Source organism: Oryctolagus cuniculus, chromosome 5 (assembly GCF_051225735.1).
Source record: "Oryctolagus cuniculus isolate XC-2025 breed Fujian yellow rabbit chromosome 5, ASM5122573v1, whole genome shotgun sequence".
NCBI classification, from domain to species: Eukaryota; Metazoa; Chordata; class Mammalia; order Lagomorpha; family Leporidae; genus Oryctolagus; species Oryctolagus cuniculus.
In genome coordinates, this window is record NC_142871.1 from 121,505,309 (window position 1) to 121,526,525 (window position 21,217).

General features: G+C 38.8%; 1 pseudogene across 1 annotated transcript; it reads right to left on the bottom strand.

Moving 5' to 3' along the window:
- Positions 1 to 9,825: 9,825 nt before the first annotated feature.
- Positions 9,826 to 10,512, bottom strand: LOC100354790 (rRNA-processing protein FCF1 homolog pseudogene; annotated as a pseudogene). The gene has a single exon (XR_016234037.1). The product of XR_016234037.1 is annotated as an rRNA-processing protein FCF1 homolog pseudogene (transcript).
- Between the last annotated feature and the right edge of the window lie 10,705 nt (positions 10,513 to 21,217).

Below are 21,217 nucleotides of genomic sequence, written 5' to 3' on the forward strand. Positions count from 1 at the left end.
AGTAAGCCAGTCCCAAAGGGACAAATACCATATGTTCTCCCTGATCGGTGACAACTGACTGAACACCAAAAAGGAAACCTCCTGAAGTGAAATGGACACTATGAGAAATGGTGACTTGATCAGCATAGCCCTGACTGCTAATGGACAACTTAATACATTATCCCTCATAGTATTTTTTTTTTTGTCTGTTCTACTTAATATGACTGGTTTAATTCTGTAATTATCACACAGTTATTCTTAAGTGTTGAAAATTAACTGAAATGTGATCCCTGTTAAACATAAAAGTGGGAATAAGAGAGGGAAGAGATGTATAATTTGGGGCATGCTCGGGCTGACTTGCCCCCATTGGTAGAGTTGGAAACATACTAGGGGATTCCAATTCAATCCCATCAAGGTGGCATGTGCCAATGCCATCTCACTATTCCAAGTGATCAATTTCAGTTCACAATTGATCATAATGAAAGGACTAAGAGTCAAAGGGAGCACATAAACAAGTCTAGTATCTGCTAACACTAACCGATAGAATAAATAAAGGGGAGAGTGATCCAACATGGGAAGTGAGATACTCAGCAGACTCATAGAATGGCGGATGTCCTAAATAGCACTCTGGCCTCAGAATCATCCCTAAAGGCACTCGGATCTGGCTGAAAAGCCCATGAGAGTATTTCAGGCATGGAAAGCCAAGACACTCTGGCAAAAAGATCTCTGTGAGTGAGATCCCAGTGGAAAGAACAGGTCTTCAAAGAGGGAGGTGCCTTTCTCTGAAGGGAGGAGAGAACCTCCACTTTGACTATGACCTTGTCTAAACAAGATAAGAGTCGGAGAACTCAAGGGGCTTCCATAGCCTTGGAAACTCATGACTGGTGCATAGGGAGATTACTGATGCCATAAACAGGAGTGTCAATTGGTAAAGTCAACAACAGGAGTCACTGTGCACTTACTCCTCATGTAGGATCTCTGTCCTTAATGTGCTGTACACTGAGGCTTAATGCTATAACGAGTACTCAAACAGTATATTTCACTTTGTGTTTCTATGGGGGTGCAAACTGTTGAAATCTTTACTTAATGTACACTAAACTGATCTTCTGTTAAAAAAAAAAAAAAGAAATTATCAATTCCCAACTTGACTCTCACTGGGATTAAACATGACAATAGGTCTGATCTGATTTCATCATCATTTAAAAAAAAAATCATCTATTATTTTTCACTTTATGTTTCTGTGTGGGAACAAACTGTTGAAATCCTTACTTAAGGTATACTAAGCTGATCTTCTGTATACTAAGATAATCGAAAATGAATCTTGATGTGAATGGAAGGGGAGAGGGAGTGGGAAAGGGGAGGGTGGTGGGTGGGAGGGACGGTATGGGGGGGAAAGCCATTGTAACCCATGAGACGTACTTTGGAAATTTATATTCATTAAATAAAAGATAAAAAAAAAATTTCAAGATTTCAATTTCATTCATATATTAATTTTTGTACTCTATATGTTATATATCATGAATCATACAAAACATATGATATTTGTCTTTTGAGGACTGGCTTATCTCTCCAAGGGTAGTGGTCTCCAATGGCATTCCTATGTTGTGAAAAATTGGATTTCATTCCTTTGTAAGGCCAAGTAGTATTCCATATACCACATTTTCTTTATCCAGCCATGAACAATACATTGATTTTGACACTTGATAAATAATAACATCCAAGCAAAGTCTTAGAAGGAGGTGAATTCTAAGATGGTCATGTGAAGGTTTTGTGAAGTTTGCACATTAGTGAGGTTATGTGAAGCCTAATAAATTGTAGCAAATATAAATCACCAATACAGTATTCACAGTGGTATATGAATCATGTATCTGCTTCAACAGCATAGATACCGTAAAAACTGGCATACATTTTTCTACTTCCAGTTTTTTTTTCAGTTCCTCCTCCTTCATCTCACAATCACTGCCACAATAATCACCACTGTCCTCATCGCTTTTGTTATCAAGTTTTCAACCACTTGTTCAGTGCTACTATGATAGAAAAATATCTACAATACTTATCTACCTTTTTATCTATTTATCCATGATTCTGGAATTATATTCTAATATTAATTTTAAAATGAAAAACACTTCAAATAAAAAGATACTGAGGAATCCAAGATGGCTGAATAGGGAAAGGATGTATCACTTTAAGTGAGGGGAAATTAGATGTCAAAAGTGGAGGAAATGAATTGCCATGGGAGTGTTGGAGAGAAATCTGCAGTGGAAAATCTACAGAAGGAAGAGAGATGTCGTGCATCAGCATGGAAGTAGCGAACGCACAACCATGAGTGTGGACAAAACACAGCATCACTGCAGCAGCGAGTCAAAGGAATCACTCGCTTTGGAGAGAGAGGTGAGGGTAGTCTGCAGCAGCCCATGCCACTGCTGATATTGCTAGAGGGAGAGCACTGCAGAGCACACTACCTTTGAGTCTGGTCTTGAGCCCTAATGGGAGATAGTATACCTGCCTAACCCAGCAAATAAAGGGCACATTTCTTTCTCCACATTCCTCTGTGAGGGTGCCATTTTGACCAATAGCAGCTGTGGTAGCTTTCATGTGCACATCGGATCTAGGTATTTTACCAGAAGGAAAAATCCACACTATCCAGTTATTCTGAGTCTGGCTGACAGGTTTACAAGGGGCTGAGTACCAACAGAGGATTGTGAGTTGCCCCCAGTCTCTCAACATATCTCAGGTTCCAGGGCCAAGACATAGCACCCAGAGGCAGCTGGCTCTGGGAACATCTCTGCTCTATTTGTGAATAGGACAGGCTAGCAGGTTAGAGTATCTCCTCTATATCCCATCACTGTTGGAGACCTGTATGCTGAAACTGTGGGAACTCTGTGACTGCATGAGAGGGCACAGGGTATATCTGAGTCTCTGGGCAATTACTGTGTCCAGCACCAGAAGCTCACAGCTACCTGATTGCCTACAGTGAGGTCCATGCTCACAAAGAGGATTGTACAGATCTATATATAGTTCATGAAACAGTGCAGGTGAGTGTTGTATTCACTGTGGGCTAACCAAGGACATTGATCATCTTGGAAGGGAGTAGGTCGGGTTGTGATTATGCCAACAGAGATGATCATACTTTCCCTCTGGCAATGGAGGAGATCTACCATGTCAAACTTTGGTTTCACCCTAGACACTAGCCCCACCATGGATCACTGACAAGAGCTCCCTGGCCATGTACAGGATACACCTCTGGGTATTCATTGAATGAGCAGACGCATCACTAAGCTGCAGAGACATAGTTCAAAGATAAAAGCCATCAAAGGAGAAAACCAACAAGTATTTCCCCAAGTGCCTACAAAAAAAATACAGAAATTGAAGAAACAAGAATAAAGAAGACAACATGACTCTGCAAAAGGAACAAAAAACACTTCAAAATTAGAATCCGAAGACAAAGAAGTTGATGAAAATCCTGAATATGAATTCAGAAGAATGACCTATGGTCATTATTATTCAAAAGTAATGAGATGCAAATCCACGAGTTAAAGAAATCAATACATGATATGAATTAAAAATTCCCATGAGCTTGAGATTTTGAAGAGAAATCAATTTGAAATAATAAAAATGAAAAATTCAGTATGTCAAATAAAAAATGTACTGGAACAACAGACTTGGTGAGTCAGAAGGAAGAATATCTGAGTTAAAATACAAATCTTTGGAAATTTTCTCAAACCAAAGGGGAAAAAATAGAAAAAAATTAGAAAAATCAAAAACAGTGTTGGAAAATAATGGGATACTATCAAATGATCCAACGTTTGTGTCTTAGTAGTTCCTGAAGGTATGAAAACACAGAATGGATTTGAAGGCATATTCAGTGAAATAATCACAGAAAACTTCCATAATATGGAGAAAGAAAGGGGCATACAAGTACATGGGGCACACTGAACTCCTAATAAACATGATCAGAAACAATATTCACCATTATACATTGTAGTCAAGATTTCAACAATAAAATATAAAGAAAAGACTCTAATGTGCACAAAAGAAATTCCATATTACTCTCAGAGGATCTCCAATTAGACTCACAGCTGATTTCTCATCAAATACCCTATATGCTAAGGGAGAATAAAGAGACATAGTACAAGTTTTTTTTTTTTTTAAGAATTGAAATTTTACTTTTAATTATCCATGCAATATGATTTTTAAAAATTTTATCTGCTTTTTAAAATTTTTATTTTAATATTCTCAGGTTATACTGAGAGGTACAAAGGAGTTCAATGAGCACACATAGATTAAACAATTTTTAACATTTTGCCATACACAGTTGATATTAAAATACTACTATGCATACTGTTTTTGTTTTTGAAAGCAACACTGGCTCTCTTTATATCACATAACATGAAATTTAGTATAAAACATCATAAAGCAAAAAAGAATGACATTATTATTATATTTTACTTAGAAAATATAATTTTTTATTTAAGGTATACAAACCGCAAATTTCATATATACAAATTTGGGATCATAGTGATTCTTCCCACCCTACCCTCCCTCCATCCCATGCACCCACCCTTCTTCATGTTCCCTCTCCTATTCTGATTCTTATTTTTCATTCAGATCTATTTTCAATTAACTTTATATACAGAAGATTGACCCTACACTAAGTAAAGAGTTCAACAAATCAGTATTCCTCAATGATCAAGACACTGTCAAACCAGGATACTTTATCCTGCAAAGCTCTCATTTATAATGAAGGTGAAATAAAGACCTTCCATAACAAACAAGTTGAAAGAATTTGTCACAAATCATCTGGCATAACAAATGATTCTAAAGGATGTGCTGCACAAAGAAACACAGAAAGATAGTCATAATTATGAAAGAATGTGAAGATAGAAAACTCCCAGTAAAACTACAAAGGAGGGGCCAGCGCTGTGCCACAGCGGGTTAAAGCCCTGGCCTGAAGGGCCAGCATCCCATATGGGAGCCGGTTCTATTCCCGGCTGCCCCTCTTCCAATCCAGCTCTCTGTTACGGCCTGGGAAAGCAGTAGAAGATGGCCCAAGTCCTTGGCCCCCATCCCTTGTGGATGGGAGACCTTGAGGAAGCTCCTGCTACTGGCTTTGGACTGGCTCAGCTCCAGCTGTTGTGGCCATCTGGGGAATGAACAAGCGGATGGAAGACCTCTCTCTCTCTGTCTATCTGTAACTCTGTCTTTAAATAAATAAAATAAATCTTAAAAAAAAAACTACAAAGGAAATCCAAAGCAAACAATAATAATACTTATAGAAAAATTGCAGGGCCAAATGTCCTAAATTCTCCAATTAAAAGATAAAGGCTTGTTGAAATGATGAAAAAACGTGACTCATCTAATTGCTTCCTACAAGAAACATACTTTGCAAACAAAGATACACACAGACAGAAAGTGAAAGGATTGAAAAAGATATTCCATGCTATTGAAGGCATCAAATAAATGAGCTACTGATGCATGAAAAAGGACCCAAAACAACAACAAAGCAATTCCAAATTTAGTAGGAAGAAATAATAAAAATTAGAAAATAATCAAAATTTAAACCAAAAAATACAATCAGTGAAACGAAGAGGTGTTTTCTTGAAAAAATAAACAAAATTGATACACTATTGGCCCAACAAACCAAAAAAAAGAGGGAGAAGACTCAAATAAATATAATCAAAGATGAGAAATGGTATGCAACAATGTTTACCACAGAAATAAAAAGAATCATCAACAATTACTACAAAGAGCTGTATGGGAACAAATTGGAAAATCTAGAAAAAATGAATAGATTCTTGGGTACATACAGCTTCCAAAATTGAATAATAAAGACATCAAAATCCTAAACTGACCATTAACCAAAAAAAGATTGAATCAGTAAAAAAGAGATTACAAACAAAAACAAAAAAAAGCTCAAGTCTGGATATTTCACTGTGGAATTCTTCTAGACTTTGAAAGAGCTAATTCCAATTCTCCTCAGACTTTTCAGAACAATTGAAAGGGAGGGATTCCTGCAAAGCTCCTGCTAAAGGTCCTTCTATAGGTCCATCCTAATTATTAAACCAGAAAAAGATACAATAGAGAAAACAAACTATAGACCATTATCCCTGACAAACATCCTCAACAAAATACTAGCTAATCAAATCCAACAACACATCCGAAAGATAATTACCCAGACCAGGTAGGATGTATCACTTGAATGTAGGGATGGTTAAACATATGCTAATCAATAAATGTTTTACACTACAAAAAGATAATAAAGAACAAAATCCATAAGATTATTTGGATAGATGCAGAGAAAGCATTTGATAAATTACAGCATCCTTTCATGATGAAAGCCTTAAGCAAATTGGGTATAGAAGGAGCATTCTTCAACACCATCAAGGCAAATTATGACAAAAACATAGCCAATGTCTTACTGAATGGGGGAAAGTTGGAAGCATTTCACATAAGATCCAGAATCAGATAAAGACGCACTCTTTCATCACTGTTATTCAATATAATCCTGGGAGTTTTAGCCAGAGCCATTAGACAAAAAATAGAAAACAAAGGGATACAAATTGGAAAGAACGAAGTCAAACTATCGCTATTTGCAGAAGACATGTTTCTAGGTTAGGGGAACCAAAAGACTTCAGTAACACTACTAGAACTCAAAAATGAGTTTGGTAAAGTGGCAGGATATATATTTTTTTCAGATTTATTTATTTATTTGAAAGTCAGAGCCACAGAGAGGCAGAGACAGAGGTCTTTCATCAGCTAGTTCACTCCCCAAATGGCCTTCATGGCCAAAAATGAGTCAGTCTGAAACTGGGAGATTCTTCTGGATCTCCCACACAGGTGCAGAGGCCTATGCACTTGAGCTATTTTCAACTGCTTTCCCAAGCCATAGCAGAGAGTTGGATCAGAGGAGAAGCAGCCAGACTAGAAGAGGCAGCCATATGGAATGCTGGCACTGCAAGTGCCAGCTTTACCTGCTATGCCACAGCACTGGCCCCAGGTTAAAAAATTAACACACAAAAATCAGTATCCTTTGTATAGACATATAATGCCATGGCTGAGAAAGAACTCCTAAGAACAATCCCTTTCACAATAGCCACAAAAAATTTAACCAATTGTCGCTCCCCGTCTTCGTGGAGGAACTACACAGGACCCTGCGCTGTTCTTTCGTCTGCTCGGCCCTCCCCGGGTTTGCTGCTGGTTCTTCCCGGTTTGGCTGCTGGTCCTTCCCAGGTTGGCTACCATCCCTTCCACCTCCGTGGAAGGGCAGTTCCCCCTGCCACTTTCCCCACTTCCGCGGGGGAGCGGCACACCGCCGGCCGGCTCTCTCGGGGGCTGCACAGGTGTTCCTTCAGATAGATGTTCCTCTTAGATGTTCCTGGTGCATGTTGTCTCTCTCCTCCTTTATAGTCCTCTTCCACCAATCCCAACTCTGCTACCCACACGCCGAGTACGCTGCTCTCCTCCAATCAGGAGCAGGTCCTACAGTTTATTGGTTGAACTGGAGGCAGCTGTGTAGAAGCTGTTTCCTCCTCTCCCAGCGCCATATTGTGGGAGAGCAGATGCATAGAATAAGTCTTAATTCCAGTAACTTAGTCTAGTCTGAGTTGCTCCCAGTTGCTCCCCACAACCAATGAGGTGAAATATATCTACAATGAAAATTACAAAACTTTAGCAAAATAAACAGAAGAAACACAAAAAAATGGGAAAATCTTCCAAGTCCTTTTATTGAAAGAATGAAAATAATCAAAGTGTATATACTACCAAAAGCAATTTACAGATTCAGTGCAATTCCAATCTAAATTTACCAATGATATTCTTCCCAGATCTAGATAAAATGATTCTAAAATTCATACAGAAACACAAGAGTCTCTGGTTACCTAAAGCAATCTTACACAACAAAAACAAAACCAGAGGCATCACAATACCAAATTACATGACATACAACAGGGCTTTTATAATGAAAATAGCCTGGTACTGGCAAAAACAATAACAAAAAAGATATGAAGACCAATAGAACAGTATAGAAACTCCAGAAATCAATTCATGCATCTACAATCAACTAATCTTGGACAAGGTGGCTAAAATCAATCCCTGGAGAAAGGACAATGCTGCTATGAAAACTGGGTCTGTGCATACAGAAGTATAAAACAAGACCCCTACCTTATAACTTATACAAAAATCAATGCAAAATGCATGAAGGATGTAATTAATTCCTGTCTTTTTCAGCAAAATGGATGCAACTGGAAACTATTATTCTTTCTGAAATATGCCAGTCCCAAAAAGACACAAACCTTATGTTTTCCCTGATCTCTGGTAACTAATAAAGTACTAATAATATAATGTCTAGGAGTGAAATTGACATTTTGATATTCAATGATTGTTTATAGCACTTGTCTCTATTGTTGTTGAACAGTGCTTTCTTCTTACTTTGTGTTGAACTCTTTACTTAGTGTAGGGTAAATCCTATGAGTAAACTACAAGTAGGTCATTGTAATAATGAATTGAGGGAATAAGAGGAATGTGATAAATTATGAGATCATAGACAGGAGGGAATGTAGGGTGGAAAGTATTACTACATTACTAAACCTGTATGTTTGATATACATGAAATTTGTTTACCTCAAATAAAATTTTAAAATGGTACTCTTGGGCTGGCACCCTGGGTTCTAGTCCCGGTCAGGGTGCTGGATTCTGTCCCAGTTGCTCCTCTTCCAGTCCAGCTCTCTGCTGTGGCCCAGGAGTGCAGTGGAGGATGGCCCAAGTGCTTGGGCCCTGCACCTGCATGGGAGACCAGAAGAAGCACCTGGCTCCTGGCTTTGGATCAGCGCAGTGCGCCCGCCGCAGCAGCCATTAGGGGGTGAACCAATGGCAAAGGAAGACCTTTCTCTCTGTCTCTATCTCTCACTGTCCACTCTGCCTGTCAAAAAAAAAAAAAAAAAAGGTACTCTTGAACCAGTGTTAATTTTTATATTTGAACTCTTATTTGATCTCTCTAATGAATGAGGATTATACACACATGCTAAATTAAACTCATGAATTTATAGATTTATCCAATGTTGAGTCATAATACATTATCCCTTCATTTGGAAAGACTGTAATGAAATGTGTGAAAGCACATAGTAATAAGTAATAATAAACTCTTAAAGTTTCAGCTGCAGGAAGCCAGAGAAAACAAAGACCTCTGAAGAAATTATGGTTGACATATACATTTATAGATACATTGTGAATCGATGTCAACATGATACAGGAGTCTGGAGAATTGAGGAAGATTTATTAAAGATAATTGTGTTTGCCTATAACTCAGAGGCTGTTTATGTGGATAACATTAATAATGGCAGGTAAAGTTCATTGAGGTATTGCTTTTGCCAGGCAGTGAGCTAAGAATCTCATCTTAATTCTCATAGAAAATTCCTTTTACCAGTGAAGTTATTAAAGTTTAAAGAATTGATATTACCAAAATGATAAAACATGGAGCTAGAGCAAGCCATGGTGTCTCATCCCAGAGTCCTTGTCGTAATCAGGGCTTAAACCACATTACCTGTTACAGCTGTGAACCTTTAGGACAGAGTGTCAAGATATGAAGTGAGAACTAGGAAAGCGTAAGCAGATGGAAAGAGTAAAGACTGGCAGAGATACAGAAGGAGACCTGTTGTTAAAAAGTCAGGAAATATGACATCTTGGGGAAGTATACTCATTCCATTAATTAATGTTTTCTATAAATATAGGAAAGAGAATATTATCTCTATAGATATTTAATTCTTTTTTTTTTTCAGGATAAAAAATTATGTATATTTGATCAAACTCAGTTCATAATACAGCAAAAGTGTGTAGAGAATAGTAATTCCTGCTATAGCATGTTTAGTCATTTGGCAACAGATAAAGTTGGTCGAAGGAAGGCCAGGAAACTTTGTCTTGGAAGGATTAGAACCGAGGGGCTCCATAATCATCTGGCATTCGCTCAATGTTGTATCTGTGGTTAGAAATATACATGATAGGAACTCCAGGAATCTTCCGGATTCTTCGTTTTAGGTCCCGGTCAACTGTGGCCACAATGTAACACTTGTGCTGAGTCACTCTCTGGACTAGGCAGTCATCTGCATAGGTTCCTTTGTGTGCGCATGGTAATCGCTCAAATCTTGGATCCTTGGCAATCCTTAGTGCCACTCGATACTTCTGCCCCAATTTCTCAATTTCTGCCATTACACAATCAGTTATACAAGGAATACACTTGGCATACAGACAATCCATCATTGATTGTATTAAGTCCAGTTTGGCTTTAATGGAAAAATTGATAAAGTTGGTATCAACGAGGATGTGGTAAGGTGGGCCCAGCTGAGTGTTATATTGGAAGAATAAGCAGGAAGGGTGCTGGGGGACTTCTCTTTCCTTCAGTGCACTGGGGTCCTTCTTTTCCTTCTTCTTAGGTTTTAATCTATCCTTTTCTTTAAGCCTCTCATCTCTTAGACTAAGCATTCGCTTCATGGTCGCATACTTCCTTGCTTTCTTTTGCTTCCCCATGCTCTTGCTGTACTCTTGCTTTGATATTTAATTCTTAAAAGGTAAATTATATGACTTTAAACAGATAATGTTCTGTGAGGAAAAAGTAGGTGTTAGTGTGAAAAGTAACAGGAAGCATACACAGTATCCTATGTAGCTACAGCTTAAGATAATAACACATTACTTTTCATTATTTTAAAGATTTACTTTTCATTATTTTAAAGACTCACACAGAGAGAGACAGAGAGAAGTCTTCAGTCTGCTGGTTCACTCACAAATGGCTGCAACAGCCAGAGCTGGACCTGTAGAAAGCCAGGAGCCAGAAGATTTTTCCAAGTCTCCCACAAGGGTGCAGGGGCCCAAGGGCTTTGGTCATCTTCTACTTCTTTCCCAGGCCATAGCAGAAAGCTGTACCAGAAGTAGAACAGCTGGGACTTGAACCGGAGCCCATAAGAGATGCTGGCACTGCAGGTGGCAGCTTTACCCTCTATGCCACGACACCTGCCCCCCAATAATATATTCTTTAAATATATTTCATCACTTAACATATTCTTTGAACATATTTTTAGTACTAATATACTTTGCCAAAGAACTATAGAAGATGGAGGTTGTTACATTACACTCAGGTGTCTGTGTTTAGATGTTTACCTGCATAATCAATAAGAAAACTTATGGAACACATATATGATAGGTAGGTAGGTAGGTAGGTAGATAGATAGATAGATAGAAAGATAGACAGACAGACAGACAGTCTTAAATGGCTGTTCTCTGAACTTTCTTTGGAAGCATTCCATTTCTCCACAGTGTGATGATGGTGGTGGTGATAGTAACACTTAGAAAACATTTACAGTCTGCAAGAGTTACCATCATCTTTAGATCATGCTCATTTAATCTTCCCAATAACTCGACAAGAGAGAACCAGCTAACCTCATAAGATAAGAAAACGGAAGCCTGGAGGGTTCAGTAACTTTCTCTAGGGGTGCAGTCAGGCAAGGGTTCCATATTAGGCAGTCTGAGTCAGCAACATCATGCATATAAGCTCTCTGGTTGAAATGAGAAAATCGTCTCCACAGTGGAAGAAAGGTTTCCATGACATGAGCTAAAAATTTTGGCATTTACAATATTTATTTGCCTAAAATCATCACCAAACCCAGTACAAATAATAATATACGAATTTTAAAAGGTTGAGGTGAACACCTGGGGGAAAACATGTCCTAAATAGAAAAATAATAGAAAATATTGGGAAGGAAGAAAATCACCCTGAAAAAATCATAGTGTACATGAAAATCTTTCATATATAGAAAAGCCATGACACCCAGAAACAGAAACAGAATGGGTCCCTGGGTTAGCAGCCCAGAGTAGGCTGCTGTTCCCCCATGTCTTCCCTGTTACTTTTCTGATGATTTCCCAGCATCCCGTCTGTCAACACCAGTCATTCCTCCCCTCCATCCCAAAGGAGAATTTCCTGACCCAAATTGAATCATATGCTTCCTCTTCTTTAAAAACATGCCTTAATTGGTGCTTTGTAATTCCTCCAACATGATAAATGAAGATGCAGTTTCTTTCTTTCTCTCTCTCTTTTTTTTTTTTTTTTTTTTTTGACAGGCAGAGTGGACAGTGAGAGAGAGAGACAGAGAGAAAGGTCTTCCTTTTCCATTGGTTCACCCCCTAATGGCTGCTACGGCTGGCGCACCGCGCTGATCCGAAGGCAGGAGCCAGGTGCAGTTTCAAAAACTGCTGTCAGCTCCTTGTTTTCTCTTCCTTTTCCTTCTTCATCTGCATGGAGAGTATTCTAAACTCACTGTTATTTGAACACAGCTAGCACTTTGCACTACCATGATTTTAAAATCGTTTCTATATCTAATGTGTCTCTATTCCTCTCTTGCCTCTCAGATTCCTTTTTTGAATTTGAAGGATATAATACAAATTTAACATAAAGCTTCATCTAAACTGCTTTTCTGCTGTAGGCAATCTTTCTACTATGCTTTTAGAGCTGTGTCCATTGATTGAAACCACTCTTCTAAGTGTATAGCCCATTCAAATTGTAAGAACCAACAAGAGAATGCCTTCTTTCTTCTTTTTCAATGTTTCTTTGGATTCTGAATATATAATCAGAGTGCTTAGAATAAAGGAGATATTCAGTAAGTGAATGTTTATGTATTTGAATTAATAGAAAAAATCAATAAACTTCCACAAAAAGATTTACTTTTTAACAGTTATACTTAAGTCACTTGTAGGGATAAGCCTATGAAGCATTCAGAATTATATATCATGTGAGGAATTCTCTATTAGGGTAGAGAAATACTTGTTTAAATTCTAGTTAAGCAATTTTTATTAACTGATTAATTATTTTTTCATAATTAATAAATTAGTGATGATACTGAATATTTATTTGAGACTGAGTTTCCTAATATGCAAGATATAGATTCTACTTGCTGTGTTTTAATCTCATAGATTTATCATGAAAATGAAATTAAATATGAGGAAGTTTCAGAGGCCATCAAGTTCCACCCATGTAAATCTGTGAAACTTCACTTTTAACATCTAGTCAGGGTAAGCCTTTACAGGGATGGCTTAAGAGAGTGGCATTTTGGGGTTTTTGAAATCAGGTTCTGAGATACGTGTGGCACAGAGTTCCGGATGATACAGCCAGAAGAAAATACAGGACTATCAGACTGTTGGTCAAGAGTGGGTCATACAGTAAAGTATAAAGGCAAGAAAAATATCACTTTAAGCAACAATTTTGCTAAAGGTACGACTGAAATACATGCCCTCATCAAAGGTGAGTCTATCCATCTTACAACATTGAGGGGAAAATATCTCCTACAAATTGAGAAGAAACTTCCACAATATGAATTCTATGTTAAAAACAATTGATCTAATATGATTCAGTAGTTGAAAATTAACTTATATTATGTCCACATTAGACATTTTCCAGATTCATTTAGTGTGTCTTTTCAATGTCATCTATACCAATTTTTGAAGTAATGTGTACAGAAAAGACTTAGTTTTCTAAAATTTAGTTGATTCAAAATGCCTTTTAGCCAGAATGCTAAAGCATAATTTCTGAAATTGAATAGCACATGTAGTAAGTGAAAGGTTGAGATATGACATAGTTTTACTTCCCAGAGATAAATCATTTATATTTTGGAAATACACATATAATTTTAAAGATGGTTAGAGTAATTCCATTAAAGAAAATAAATTGACTTAAGCAAAATGGACTTTTATGGTTTTCCTTATAATACTTTTCAGTGTCACCAGGGTTTATTTAATTAATTTGTAAATCATATTGAGACTTTTGCCCTCAAATTGTAATGAAACTGCAAACTATTTTATTCTTATGCTTTTTAAAAGAGCTTTTATATTACTCTCAGGGCAAAACCATATGTGAGAAGTTGCAGAAGGTCACTATCTTGAAGTTAATAGGTTTTTCTTATTGTAATTTTTTCTCTATTTAAGTTAATTTTATTGTATTAACGCTACTGTACCTATGTGCAATTCTGTGTTACAATGTTGAGTGCAGCTGTAACCTGAACCTGTGATACCATGTTTTTTCTGTTGATTTTACAGATCAGAGTGCCTTAAAAGACTCTCCTGGGGTCTGAGCATAAGAAATTAGAATTTTCATCAGACCTCTAGTTTATTACAAATCACTCAAGGGTGGGAGAGTCTGGATACAAAATGATCAATAAGGTCTCAAAAACCTTTTTGATCACCTGCCAAAAAGAGGATTGCTTCTGAAAATGAGGATACGTTACATATGGTAATTTGATTTAGTGCTAAACCTACAATTTTTGACTTCATTTTTTTAAATTTGTTGTCTTCCAGATAACATACAGCAGCTTTTTCATGAGTACTTTCTAATCTACCTTGCACTTTTATGTTGCAGAGATGGCTTCTCTCCATAAACCTCATTAACTAACTTTTGGTACCTCCAAACTTTGAATTTGCAGCTCCTTTATCACCCTTAGAATTGACTGAATTTCACAGAGTTGGGGCCTTGCTATGGATGCGGCTTAAACTCAAGGGCATGCTGCAGCTGGTTTAATGTTCTATCCAAACCACTCAAACTTTGTCCAAATAGAAACAAATGATGTTTTGCTTTCTTATCGTGTATGTGTTCTCTGGGTTAGTACTTTCAATTTCTTTCAGGGATTCTTGTTTGCATTCACATCTTGGCTTAGTTCTAATGCTGTTGTGTCTCAAGGGACAGGGAATACCCAAAAAAATGGAGATGCATGCCACAGCAGGTGGTTGGTGGAGGAATAAGAGCACACCAATTTTTTTTTTTTTTTTTTTGACAGGCATAGTGGACAGTGACGGAGAGAGACAGAGAGAAAGGTCTTCCTTTTCCATTGGTTCACCCCACAGTGGCCGCTGCGGCTGGTGCACCGCGCTGATCCGAAGCCAGGAGCCAGGTGCTTCTCCTGGTCTCCCATGTGGGTGCAGGGCCCAAGCACTTGGGCCATCCTCCGCTGCACTCCCGGGCCACAGCAGAGAGCTGGCCTAGAAGAGAAAAAACCAGGACAGAATCCGGTGCCCCGAGCAGGACTAGAACCCGGTGTGCTGGCCCTGTGGGCAGAGGATTAGCCTAGTGAGCCACGGCGCTGGCCAGAGCACACCAAACTTATCAGTTAAATTTTCTATCATATTTATGACTGGTTTGTGGAACCCCAATTATTACAATAGCAACACCGAAGATCATTGATCACAGATAAAGTAACAATGAAAGAATTACCAAAATGTAGCACAGAATTATGAAGTGAATGTACACTATTGGGAAAATAGTATAAATACATTTGCTCCATGCATGTATGCTCCAGGTACATGTGCAAAGAAGGTAGAAAAGAATAATGCCATCCTCAAAGAGACACAGCTACCTCAGGAAACTCAACTATCCTGCATCTCTCCCCTGCCCTGCACATAGCCTTAGTGGATATCAGAAGTACCACCCCCACCAAAAGTTAGTTTTGAGCCTTTTTGGAATGCTGTATGGCTGTCCTTTCCTAACTAATGATCTCCTAGTGGACAATGAGACCTCATACTTGATCAGATCCATCACAGCAGTTGCCGATTTCAAAAAGGTTATTCTGTATCTCCAAGAGACACAATCATGTGGATCAAGAAGCCCTAAGTATACTCCAACAGATTCAAACTCTTTTTTTTTTTTTTTTTTTTTTTTTTTTTTTTTTTTTTTTACAGGCAGAGTGGACAGTGAGAGAGAGAGACAGAGAGAAAGGTCTTCCTTTTGCCGTTGGTTCACCCTCCAATGGCCGCCGCGGCCGGCGCGCTGCGGCCGGCGCACCACGCTGATCCGATGGCAGGAGCCAGGAGCCAGGTGCTTTTCCTGGTCTCCCATGGGGTGCAGGGCCCAAGCACCTGGGCCATCCTCCACTGCACTCCCTGGCCACAGCAGAGAGCTGGCCTGGAAGAGGGGCGACCGGGACAGAATCCGGCGCCCGACCGGGACTAGAACCCGGTGTGCCGGCGCCGCTAGGCGGAGGATTAGCCTAGTGAGCCGCGGCGCCGGCCTAGATTCAAACTCTTTAAGAAAAAAAAAAAAAAGATGATCAAATCTGTTATGCATGATACCCCCTAAAGCCTTCATCCTATAATCCCATCATCCTTCAATCTCATCATTCATCTTATTGCTCACCTACTTACAAATACTAATGGTACAATTCACTGTTGATAGCCGGCGCCGCGTCTCACTAGGCTAACCCTCTGCCTTCCGGCGCTGGCACACTGGGTTCTAGTCCCGGTCGGGGCACTGGATTCTGTCCTGGTTGCCCCTCTTCCAGGCCAGCTCTCTGCTGTGGCCAGGGAGTGCAGTGGAGGATGGCCCAAGTGCTTGGGCCCTGCACCCCATTGAAGACCAGGATAAGTACCTGGCTCCTGGCACCGGATCAGCGTGGTGCGCCGGCCGCAGCACTCTGGCCGCTGCGGCCATTGGAGGGTGAACCAATGGAAAAGGAAGACCTTTCTCTCTGTCTCTCTCCCTCACTGTCCACTCTGCCTGTCAAAAAAAAAAAAAAATTCATTGTTGATAATATGCCAAAGAGTAAAGGCTTACAAATGTTCCCTTTATTCCTGGGGACATGCCCAAAATAGCCCCCTCTTAGAGCTGGAGAGGGATATTCCATTTCCAGAGGAATCTTTTGGTTTGTCAGTCCCTATCTTGGAGAGATTCATCTTAAATCTCATTCTATGGTTCAACAGTGATGTGAGGCCACAATAATAGCTATTCAGGCTCAACAAACTTCTATTAACTCATTGGTTTCTGTGATACAGCAAAAATCATTGGGCATTGGACATCCTCATGACACAACAAGGTATGCATTACTAAATGAAACATGCTGCTCTTAGATGAATACTTCTCACCAGATGGAAGAAAAATCTAGATTATGAAAGACAATAAGCTAAGAGAAAAGGCAGGCCCAAGCCCTAGCTGGCAAAAGTCCTTCTTATCCTCTTTAGGACTCTCTAACGTATGGACATGGATTTTTCCCTTTGTTGCTCCCTTTTGCCTTATTGTAACAATGCTTATCTTTGGGTCTGTATACTCAACCTTATTGTAAATCTTGTCTCTTCTTATTTAGAGGCAGATCAAGCCACGGATGCAGGTCTTCTACAGAGTACCTGTGGACAGAACTCTAGAGGAGGAATCCTGACTGGAGTCTCCAGCATTACCCCTCTCCAACTCAAAGTACCAGAGTGGTCATTGCCCTTTTTCCCTAATGGCAATTGTGGTTGCCTCTTCAGAGGTCTTCAATGGTTCTGTCCTTCAAAGACCTCTCTTGGCAGATTTCTCTTTTTTTTTTTTTTTTTTTTTTTGTTGTTGTTGTTGTTGTTGTTTTGTTTTTCCCAAGAAAATTCCTTCACTTTGCTCACTTTTCCTTGTCTGTGCTCCTCATTCTTCATGAACATGATGCAAAGAATCCATCAAGAAAAATAATTGTAATCTAAAAAGCTGTAATATTTTAAAAGCTCTGCTAGAATAAAACTCTATGGCATTTCCTGATGAAAAGACAAAAATCTGACTGTTTAGAACTACAGATACCCACAACAATAGGACTATCATGTTATGATAATTAGTTTTATATTATTCAGGACATTGCAATGATATTTTCTATCAATAAATTAAAAATATATGTATTCAGTGTATAACATTTACAAAGGAAAGGAGAATGCATGACATTTTCAGTAAGGCCTACAAATAATTTCAGGATGCTCTGCAGAAAATAGTGTCTACATTATTGCAATAATTTGCAACCTGGTGCCAGCCTGCCTTGCTCTGGCACACACTGGAAACAAGGTTTGACAAATTCCTAGAGCTCCAAGCCTGGCATCTCACATCCTTCTGCATAAAAAGTGAACTACTGATTATATAACCACATCTGCTGTGAAACATCAGACTGAAAACTTGTTGCCAGATAATAAAGTTACTTGAATAAATGCTTTAGGTCCTTGTTCAAAGGACAAAGGAGCCAAATTAAAGGTGCTTCCATGAGCATAGTATTATCAACTTAACTAGCAACACTGAATCATAATTAGTTATTTGAAGAGAATTATATATTTATTTTTAAATTTTATTTGAGAGGAAGATATATAGAGAGAATCGTTCATTCACTGATTCACTCCCCAAATATCTACAACAACTCAGGTTGGCCTAGGTCAAAGCCAGGAGTTGGAAACTCAATCCAGGTTTCCTACATAAGTGATAGAGACCCAAGTATTTGAGTCATTACCTCCTGCCTCCCTGAGTGTGCATTAGCAGTAAGCTAGGATGATCACATGGCCCACCCAAATACACAGGAATTTCACATAGAGGAGCAAGTGGTTGTTGATTAATCCTTTTACTCTCTGCCAAAATGGACACACATTTTTTTCCCCACCTAGATAAGAAATGGAAGCCCTGGGGAATATCTTAGAAGAAAAATAGGTGCAGAAGTAGGAGCCACACCAAGAATAGTGAAGACTAGTTAGAACTAGTGCTTACGCTTGGTAATCAGGTAGAGAGATGGTCAAACAATATGTTGTCCATTAATGAATTAAGCAAAGGTATTGAGAAAAACTGCTATCACCACAGACTTATCCCTTGTTTGGAAGACAGAAACATTCTGGATGACACTACTACTTTTAATTAAATGCTAAATGAGTAAAAATTAAATAAATGTAAACAGAATACTCCATAAGAAAGATAGGGATAGAGACAGAGAGAGTAGGAAAGGGAAGGGAAATTCTAGAAAGAGGGCTAAATAGCAAAGTTGTAAGGGATGTAGTTGGGAATGGGTAGAAGTAAATTAATCAAGGAACAAAGAACATTGTGTAAAAGGAAAACATGAAAAATGTATGTAGATTTAAGAATTTATGTTTATATTTACAATCCCATCAAGGTGGTATGTACCAAAACCATCTCACTAGTCCAAGTGATCAATTTCAGTTCACAATTGATCACACTGATAGGTCTAAGAGTCAAAGGGATCACACAAACAAGACTAGTGTCTGCCAATACTAACTGATAGAATCAAAAAGGGAGAGAATGATCCATCATGGGAAGCGGGATACACAGCAGACTCATAGAATGGCAGATGTCCTAAATAATACTCTGGCCTCAGAATCAGCCCTTAAGGCACACGGATCTGGCTGAAAAGCCCATGAGAGTATTTCAGGCATGGAAAGCCAAGACACCCTGGAAAAAAAAAAAAAAGCCTAAATGAAAGATCTCTGCGAGTGAGATCCCAGTGGAAAGAACGGGGCCATCAAAGAAGGAGGTATCTTTCTCTGAAGGGAGGAGAGAACTTCCACTTTGACTATGACCCTGTCGGAATAAGATCAAAGTCAGTGAACTCAAAAGGCTTCCATAGCCTTGGCAACTCATGACTAGAGCCTAGGGAGATTACTGATGCCATAACAAGAGGGTCAAATTGTGAAGTCAACAACGGGAGTCACTATGTACTTACTTCTCATGTGGGATCTGTCCTTAGTGTGTTGTCCAATGTGAAGTAATACTGTAACTAGTACTGAAACAGTATTTTACACTTTGTGTTTCTGTGTGGGTGCAAACTGATGAAATCTTTACTTAATATATACTAAATTGATCTTCTGTATATAAAGATAATTGAAAATGAATCTTGGTGTGAATGGAATGGGAGAGGGAGCAGGAGATGGGAGCGGTATGAGTGGGAGGGAAATTATGGGGGGGAGCCATTGTAATCCATTAACTGTACTTTGGAAATTTATATTTACTAAATAAAAAATAAATTAAAAAAGAATATATCTTTAAATTTAACAATCAATTTTTAAATTTAGGGATCTATATTTTTTTTTTTTTTTGACAGGCAGACTGGACAGTGAGAGAGAGAGAGAGAGAGAGACAGAGAGAAAGGTCTTGCTTTTCCATTGGTTCACCCCCCAGTGGTCGCTGTGGCTGGCACACCGTGCTGATCCAAAGCGAGGAGCCAGGTGCTTCTCTTGCTCTCCCATGTGGTTGCAGGGCCCAAGGACCTGGGCCATCCTCTACTGTACTCCCAGGCCACAACAGAGAGCTGGACTGGAAGTGGAGCAACTGGGACAGAATCCAGTGCCCCGAACAGGACTAGAACCTGGGGTGCCAGTGCCGCAGGCAGAGGATTAGCCTATTGAGCCACGACGCCAGCCAGGATCTATTTTTTTTTTAAGTTTCCCCCTCATTCAGTAATTTATAATCAGGGTCCAAAGAATCCTTGGTTCTCCTCTCTACTTTATATGCCTGAGAGAGATAGAGAAAATTTACTCATAATTAGAAAAGATGGAAATCTCATAGGAAAAATTATTGTGTCTGAACTTTGCTGGAATGGCTCTTTGTCACATGGTGAGTATCTCTCTTTCTCTCTCGCTCTCTCTCTGTGCATGTGTGTGTCTGTGTTTTGCATTGTATTAATACTTTTCTCATATAGAAAAGGTATTCTTAATCACTCATTGTGAGTTTATGAGTTTTCCAAGATTATGGGTAATATTTCAGCATTTGAAAAAGAGATGTGTCCATAGTGAATGATTTAAAAAATCTATATTTTTTATTTTTTGCCAAACTTGGATAATTTCACGAGGCAGTAATCTGTGATTTGTACTCATGTGGGAGAAGAACAGATAAATTTTTATCAACATTCTTTTCTTTGGTATCCATTCAGGATAAATGGACAACTGTAAGGAAAGTACCATGCTCTTTTTTTTTCAGGATTATTTATTTATTTATTTATTTGAAAGGCAAGAGTTACAGAGAGGCAGAGGCAGAGATGAGAGAGAGGAGAGAGAGAGAGAGAGAGAGAGAGAGAGAGAGTCTTCCGTCTGCTGGTTCACTTCTCAAATGGATGCAAAAGGTTTAGATGGGCCAGGCCAAAAGCCAGGAGCCATAAGCTTCATCCAGGCCTCTACATAGGTACAGGTGCCCAAGGACTCGGGCCATCTTCTGCTGATTTCCCAGGAACATTATTAGCAGGGAGCTGAATTCTAACTGGAGCAGCAGGGACTTGAACCGGTGTCATATGGAATGCTGGCACTGCAGGTGGCAGCTTAATCTGATATGCCACAATACCGGTCCCTAAAATATCATCAGTATGTAGTCTTAAAGATGTTATTAAGACTGTGTTAATTACTCATATGTGGCATTTTCAACAAATAGAAAATAAAATGACAATAAATGTTTTAGTATAATAAATTTCAAAATTTAATATAATTTTATAAAAGTACTCTTAGCTTAA